General features: G+C 49.7%; 1 protein-coding gene across 1 annotated transcript in view; it reads right to left on the bottom strand.

The window, feature by feature from the left end:
• The window catches only part of Hapln3 (hyaluronan and proteoglycan link protein 3), a 21,602-nt gene extending 15,229 nt beyond the window's left edge, over positions 1-6,373 (bottom strand). Inside the window, exon 1 of the mRNA XM_008852840.3 lies at positions 6,070-6,373. The gene's annotated coding sequence lies outside the window, so the exon portion shown is untranslated. The remainder of the gene's footprint in view (positions 1-6,069) is intronic.
• Positions 6,374-7,261: the final 888 nt, after the last annotated feature.

Genomic DNA, 7,261 nt, shown 5'->3' with positions numbered 1-7,261 from the left:
TCCTGCCTCGGCTCCTGAGGGACTCAGGCACTGATGTCCACTTAGGATTGTGAGAACAAAAACGTCTCTGTCTACACTGAGTTCTGCAGGGCAGGACCTGGTTATACTGTCATTGAGTTCTCAGTGGGAGTCTGTCAACTGCCAATGTGAGGAGAGGGCAGGCCAGAGACGAAAACAGCACTGGCCAGAGAACAAAGGAGAGCACAGCTGGCCCCAGGAACTGAGAGTCAGTTAGGTTGCAGTTAGGAGGGACAGGGTGGGTGCTATAAAAAGAGAAGTCATCTGGGCCTGGGTTCTTGGAACTAGACTTGGGAAGCTAGAGAGAGAGCTTAGGAAGGCAAGTGAAGAGGTCAGATTTTTGCTGAGCCAGGTCTGATGTTCTGTGGCAAGGAGATGAGCTGACAGATGAAAGCAGAGAACTCACGCAGAGCTTGGGGACTGGTGTGGAGAAGTGCCTCCACGCCTCAGTTCTCCCACCAAGGAGAAGACAAGGAACAGGCTCCACCCCCATTGACTTCCCTCTGGCGGGATTGAAAGGTTTTTTTTTTTGGTTTTTTTTTGTTTGTTTGTTTGTTTGTTTTTCTTTTACTTTTACACTTTTCTCTGCACTTAGAATGATTTCTAGGTTCTTCATTTTTTTTTTTTTCCATTTTTCACCACATTCATTAGGAAGTGGGTCACACTATAATGCTACATGTTAAACTTGTAACTCAAGTGACTTCATTTTACTGCAAAATAAAAAAGTGTGAATCAGGGGCTGGAAAGATGGCTCAGAGGTTAAGAACACTGACTGTTCTTGCAAAAGACCCGGGTTTGAATCCCAGCACCCACATGGCAGCTAACAACTGTCCATAACTCCAGTTCCTAGGGATCCGACAGCCTCTTCTAGAAATGCTTCTAATCATGTGGTTATTAAATAATTAAAAAAATAAAAATAAAAATAAAAAAGTGTGAATCAGGGGCTGGAAAGATGGCTCAGAGGTTAAGAACACTGACTGTTCTTGCAAAAGACCCGGGTTTGAATCCCAGCACCCACATGGCAGCTAACAACTGTCCATAACTCCAGTTCCTAGGGATCCGACAGCCTCTTCTGTCTGCCACGGGCATTGCATGATACAGGTGCACTTACCTGCATGCAGGCAATACACAAATACACATAAAATAAAAATAATAAATAAGCCGGGCATGGTAGTGCAAGCCTTTAATCCCAGCATTCGGGGGACAGAGGCAGGCGGATCTCTGTGAGCCTGGTCTCCATAGCAAATCCAGGCCAGCTGGGGCTACAGGGAGACTCTGTCTCGAAGGAAAAATTGTGTAGCTAAAAAGCGGTTGCTTGATTTGCCGGGTGTGGTGGCACACACCTTTAATCCCAGGACTCGGTACTCAGGAGACAGAATTGGGTGAATCTCTGTGAGTTCAAGGCCCACCTGGTCTACAAGGAAGGAAGGATGGAAGGAAGAAAAATAAAACATTTTTTAAAAACCAGTGAGCCAAAATAATCCCTTCCTCTCTTAACTTCCTTCTAATTAGGTATTTGATCACAGCAATGAGAAATGTAAATAATATATACTGGTTGCTAGTATCAGAGTAACAGCAAGAACATCAGTCCTTAATGAGCACTAGCTATCTCAATATGTCCTCACCACAACCCTCAAGATGGGGACTTTCAGTATCCCCATTTTATTTATTTATGTATTCTTATTTATTTTTGAGACAGGGCTTTATGTATTCCAGGCTGGCCTTTATCTCATTATGTAGCCGAGGAAAACCTTTAACTCCTGATCCTCTTGCCTCTACCTCCCAAGTGCTGGGAATACAAAAGTACAGCACCATGCCTGGTTTACGTGGTGCTAGGGATCAAACGCAGGGCTCATGCACGTTAGCCAAGTGTTCTTCCAACTGAGCTACATACCTAGTTCAGTATTCCTATTTTACAGATGGGAAAACTAATACAAAGATTTTGTCCAAGGTCATCCAGCTAGGAAGTGGCAGAGCCAGGATCTGAACCCAATCCAGCTCCAAGGCTGGAGGCACCATGCCAAATGCAGGGAGACAATTGTGGGGAACACACAGTCAGTGCCTGGTCAGTTTCCTTCCTTGAAGCTTCAACTTAGAGACCAAGAGAGAAGCAGGCTGAGGCCTCAGAGGCTTGTGGATATAGAGCTGGGTACCCAAGGCCACACCATCCTTGGACACCCAGAGGCCTCACAGAGTGGAAAGTCTTCCTGTGTCTTACAGCATCTCACATGGCACCAGTGCTCTCAGCCTGTGGATGAGGTCATTCTGCTACAGTATCCCTGAAAAAGAATGTCTATTGTTGCAAAATTATGCATTAAAAGTCACAAGGTGGGGCTAAAAAGACAGGTCAGCAGTTAAAAGTGCTTGCTGCTCTTCCAGAATTCAGTTCCCAGCACTCATGGGAGCTGCTTACAACTGCCTACAAATTTAGCTCCAGGGGATCTGGTGCCCTCTTCTGGTTTCCTCAGGCACTGCATTCATGTGCACATACTCTAACACAAACATACACATATACGTAGAACTTTTAAAAATAGAATAAATCTTTTTTTAAAAGATTAAATTTTAAAATTACAAGGTTAGGGGAGAACAGAGCAGACTCTGCAAAGCATGCAACTTTGCCATCACAGTGCTAACAGAAACAGAAGCAATCCTAATCAAAAACACCAGCAAGCCCTGCCTGGTGGCCCACATCTGTAATCCTAGCCCTGGGGAAGCAGAGACAGGAGTATAAAGAGTCCTAGACCAGCTTGGGCTACACAGAGAGCCTGTCTTAAAAAACAAACAAAACCAGGACTGGAGGTGCATGCCTATAATCCTAGCACTTGGGAGGTATAGGGCAGGAAGATTAGGCGTTCAAGGTTATTCTTGGCTATATAGAAAATAACTAATTCCAGTACAAACTAGATCCCTGATTTTTAATGGACTTCTATAGCTAATACCTTCCACAATCCTCTACCCCAGAGCCTCCACCTTACAATCAGCAAGAAGAATTTTATTCTCCCCATTTAATCCACAAATGAACATAGGCACAGAGATGTGAAGCAACTATGTAAAGGTCATACAGCCAGGAAATGACAAAGACAGGATTCTGGGGAATTCTTTTTAGTTGATCCATATAATGATCTGTCCAGTTTAAATGCTACCCCTGATTATAATTATGCCTTCGTGGATATGGTTACATTGCAGTGTCAGAATCATAATCTCCATTGTACAGACAAGAAAGTTAAGGTTCAGTAATGCTAATGCATGCCTAAGGTTATCTAAGAATTCACTCAACAAGTATTTATCATGCATCTACCACAGGCTAGACACAGTTCTAGACACTAATGGTGCAAAGCAAAAGGGATCCTGGAGTCCAGTCTACAACAGACAACAGGCACAGGTATGACAGCAAGTGATATGAGAAGATGAAGCAGGGGGAGGGTTGTTTGTTTATTTACTTTCAAGATAGGGTGACTTGCAGCCCAGGCTGGCCTCAAACTCTTCATGTAGTCAAAGGTGACTGAATTTCTGGTTGTCCTGCCTCCACCTTCCAAGTACTGGGAATACAAGTGCATGCCACCACACCCAGTTTATGGGGTACTGGGGATCAAACCCAGGGCTTCAGGCATGCGGAGCAAGCTCTCTACCAACAGTCACAACTCCAGCCCCAAATGCTCCTTTAGACAGTAGGTCAGGAAGGCCCCCCTGAGAAGGCAGGAACCCTGAGAATCCTGGGAGATCACTACAGGGAGAACACACAGGCCTTTTGCAGGACAAGTTCAGAGGCCAGAGAGGCTGGAGCCCTGTGGATATCAGGAAACAATGTCCACATGGTGGCCAGAGGCCATGTCACATAGCCCCTTGGACTTTATTCTAAGAAAGAAGACACTGCAGAGTTTTCAGAAGAGGCTGGCACTAATGGAACTAACAGTCTTAAAGGGTTGGGCTGAATGACTTCTGGCCTCTAGTCTAATGCACATCCTCATCCCAGCCCCTCCACACCAAGCACAAGGAATCAGCGGTTCCCCATCACGTTTGGTCTCATGTCACCCTTCCTCACCTTCTGTGAGAGCAGAGTTATACACATAAAGCCTGAAGATTCAAGTTAGACTTGCTGACTTCAAACCCAGGCTCTGCCACCTGCTGGGTGATCCTGGGCAAGTCATCTGGCCTCTCTGAACACAAGCTCCCCTCTCTCCTGGGCAGACTGAAGCCCGAGAGGCTGGGGACAAGGATGAGCCCCAAATGCTAAGACTGACCACAGAACAGAGCTCTGGGTGGAATTCAGAAGTGATTTTTAAGGCACATCTACTAATGGAGGGATAGGGACCTCCTCTACTCTGTCTGTCTCAGCCAGCAGCAACTTGGGGTTCTGGAGCTCCAATCAGACTGGCTGCCTCAATTAATTCTGGCTCTGCCTGCTTAGAACCAGTATGACCCTGGACAAGTGTCTGAGCCTGTTTCCTTCACCTGTAAAATGGGGCTAGGGGTGGATAACGTGAGGTGGGGGGACGTTGTCCCACAATGCCAGTCAGCCAATCAGAAAACACTCTCCCGACCCCAGAGGCAGGCTACCTGCAGAGCAGTGCCTCATGCCATGCTGACAAGCTTCAGCAGCTGGGACTGTTGTCTTGCCATGTACCACAGCCTCTTTTTCTTGTCTCAGCAAATAGGAGAGAGGCAGCCACTGTTGACTTATCTTCACAGCTGGGGAAACTGAGGCCAAGGGTATGGAGACAAGTGAACCACCCTAGGCTTTATCTTCGGCTAATATCTGGGGTTTAGAGGAAATCAGATGTCCAGATCATCAACCTTTCCCAAGCACCACTTGCCTAAGAGTCCCCAGCAGGACAATTAAACTGAATCCAGACTAGAAGGGGAGGTGCCACTTCCCACCAGATTCACATGGCAGCTGAGTTATGAACCTAAGTTCCTCAGACACCGGAAGAGGGCAGGCTTGCACCCCAGAGCCACCAGGACAGCTCAGAGAGAAATTTGACATTACTGCCCCACCCCACCCCCACCCCGGCTTTTTAAAGACTTTTAATAGTAAAATATTTGGAGGGGGGGATGCTGGAGAGATGGCTCAGCAGTTAAGGCATTGCCTGTTCTTTCAGAGGACCCGGGTTTCATTCCCAGCACCCGCACGGCAGCTAACAACCGACAGTAACCAGTTCCAGGGAAATCCAACGCCCTCTTCTGACCTCCGTAGACACACTGCACGACACTTACATACAGGCAGGCAATGCACACATAAACATAAAATAGTAAACAAAATATTTTTTAAAAGGGAGGGGGGTATCAAGCCTTTGAAATCCAGCCACCACCACACCGCCAGGTCTCGGAAAATGCAAAGTGGCATTCCAGTAGGCCAGGTGCAAGCGCCCCGCCCCGTCCCCGCCCCAAGAAACCAGGGCGCCCCTGAGAAGGCACTGGGCGGAGCCGCTCTGGGTCAGCGATGGAAGCCGGGGCCAAACGCGGTCGCAGACTGCGGGCAGAGCGGGTCCAAGTGCCTGCACCTTTCCTCCCTGGGTGAGGCCAGCTTGCACCCAGGCTTCGCCTCGCTGCTCTCCTGTTCATAGGGGAGGAGCTTCAGGTGTTCCGGAACTGTGGACATCCTGCGTGCACCCCGAGTAGCCAGAGCCGGCGAAAGGCGCGCGTCCTCCGCCCACCCCTTCTCAGGTTGTCCGCAGCTCCCGCCTCCCAGGGTCCTCGAGACTCCAGCAGCATCTGACCCTGCCAGACCGAGGCTGCACGACCAGGGCAAAATGCGACGCTTAGTATCCTGGGGGTTGGCTGGGGGGAGAGGGTGCCTCTTGGTGGCTCCCACAAGGGTCGCGTGCAAGTCAGCCCGCGCACCTGCAGAGCCCCCGCAGTGCCCGGAACCCTCACCGGCGATCACACTGCAGCTGAGCCCAGCAGTACCCAGCTTCCTCTGCCCCCTACTCCCTGTCCCCCGTCCCCGACTCTTTCTGGCAGACGTGGAGTCCCATAGGAGACCCAGGGGGAGAAGAGAGGAATTTTTGCCCACAGGACCCCAGGGCACGGCCACCCCCGAGCCACGTGTACCGTCCCCAGAGGGCTCCTCGACGACTCAAGCTCCCACCGCGACACGCTGAGGCCACCGGCTGACTAGTCCAAAACAGAAGAATTTGGGATCTTCAATGGAAGGAAACCGCAGCCAACAAACCCCCGCGCTCCCGGAGGACCAGCCCCTTAAAGGTACACAGTCCCTTTCCCTCCCAAGAGCTCGACCCCCAGGGAGTAGCTGCTGGTCAAACTGCTAAACTCCCTAAATCCGGAGTTGAAGGCAAGCTGTGACTAACCCCCAGGAGTCGAAGTAGTCATGTCCCAGGAGACGGAGTTGAGAGTGGGGTGGGAGAGGAGTATTTGTAGAGGTGGGAGGTCCCATTAGAACACCCTCCCTTCTATGCAAAGGAAACCCCTTCAGCACTCTGCGGGTGGGCTATGGCTGCCCCCCTCAAAGTTGTACAAGAAAAGAGGGAGGGATGAGAGTTCAGTGTCCCTGCTTCCTGTAAAAAGTCTGGGGGGACAGCCTCCTTCCCTGAATTGAGGCACAGTGAGATGGCCAGCCACACACATAAACCTGCCCCTAGGAATCCCTGAGGGTGGGGGTGCACGGGGACAGGATGGGGTGCTCCTTCAACAGAGAGCCCTCCCTCAAGACTCAGGACATCTGTCCCACAGCCCTCAGACTGCCACTTCTCAGGATGCTTCTGTTTGGACAGGGTGTTTTCTTTCTTAGGGCCTTTGAGTCAGGAGCCCAGACCTTTTAAACACACCTCCAGAGAGCCCTTGTCTCTGAGAGAGGCAGGGGCTGAGGAGCAGAGGGGCAGACAGGCAGAGGCAGAGGCAGAGAGGCAGAGGCAGGAAGAGACTGAATCAGTCACACACAGCCAGGAGCAAATCAAAACACAACTGCGGTGGACTAAGCTCTTTCCAAAATGAATGCCAGGTTTGTGGGCAAAAGAGAGCTGTGAAAGTTCTTCTGCAGGTTAGAGACAGAGCTGACCACTGGACACAAGTACCAATGAGGATACTCTCACAAGCCTCTGAGGACACCACCAGTTTCTGACATCAGCACGGAGCTGGCCTTCTTATTTCCATTTTGCAGATGATCAGAGGTCAAACTCAGAGCTAGGATTTGAACCCTGTTATCTGATTTGAAGTTCTGAGCTCCTGACCAATTTGCCATGTTTAAACCAGGAGCAAAAAAGAGCCTAGATCCCTTGGAGAGGTC

Source organism: Nannospalax galili, unplaced genomic scaffold (assembly GCF_000622305.1).
Source record: "Nannospalax galili isolate Female #2095 unplaced genomic scaffold, S.galili_v1.0 scaffold185, whole genome shotgun sequence".
Taxonomy (NCBI): Eukaryota; Metazoa; Chordata; class Mammalia; order Rodentia; family Spalacidae; genus Nannospalax; species Nannospalax galili.
Note: the sequence above shows the minus strand (reverse complement) of the source record. Positions and strands in the feature narration are given on the sequence as shown.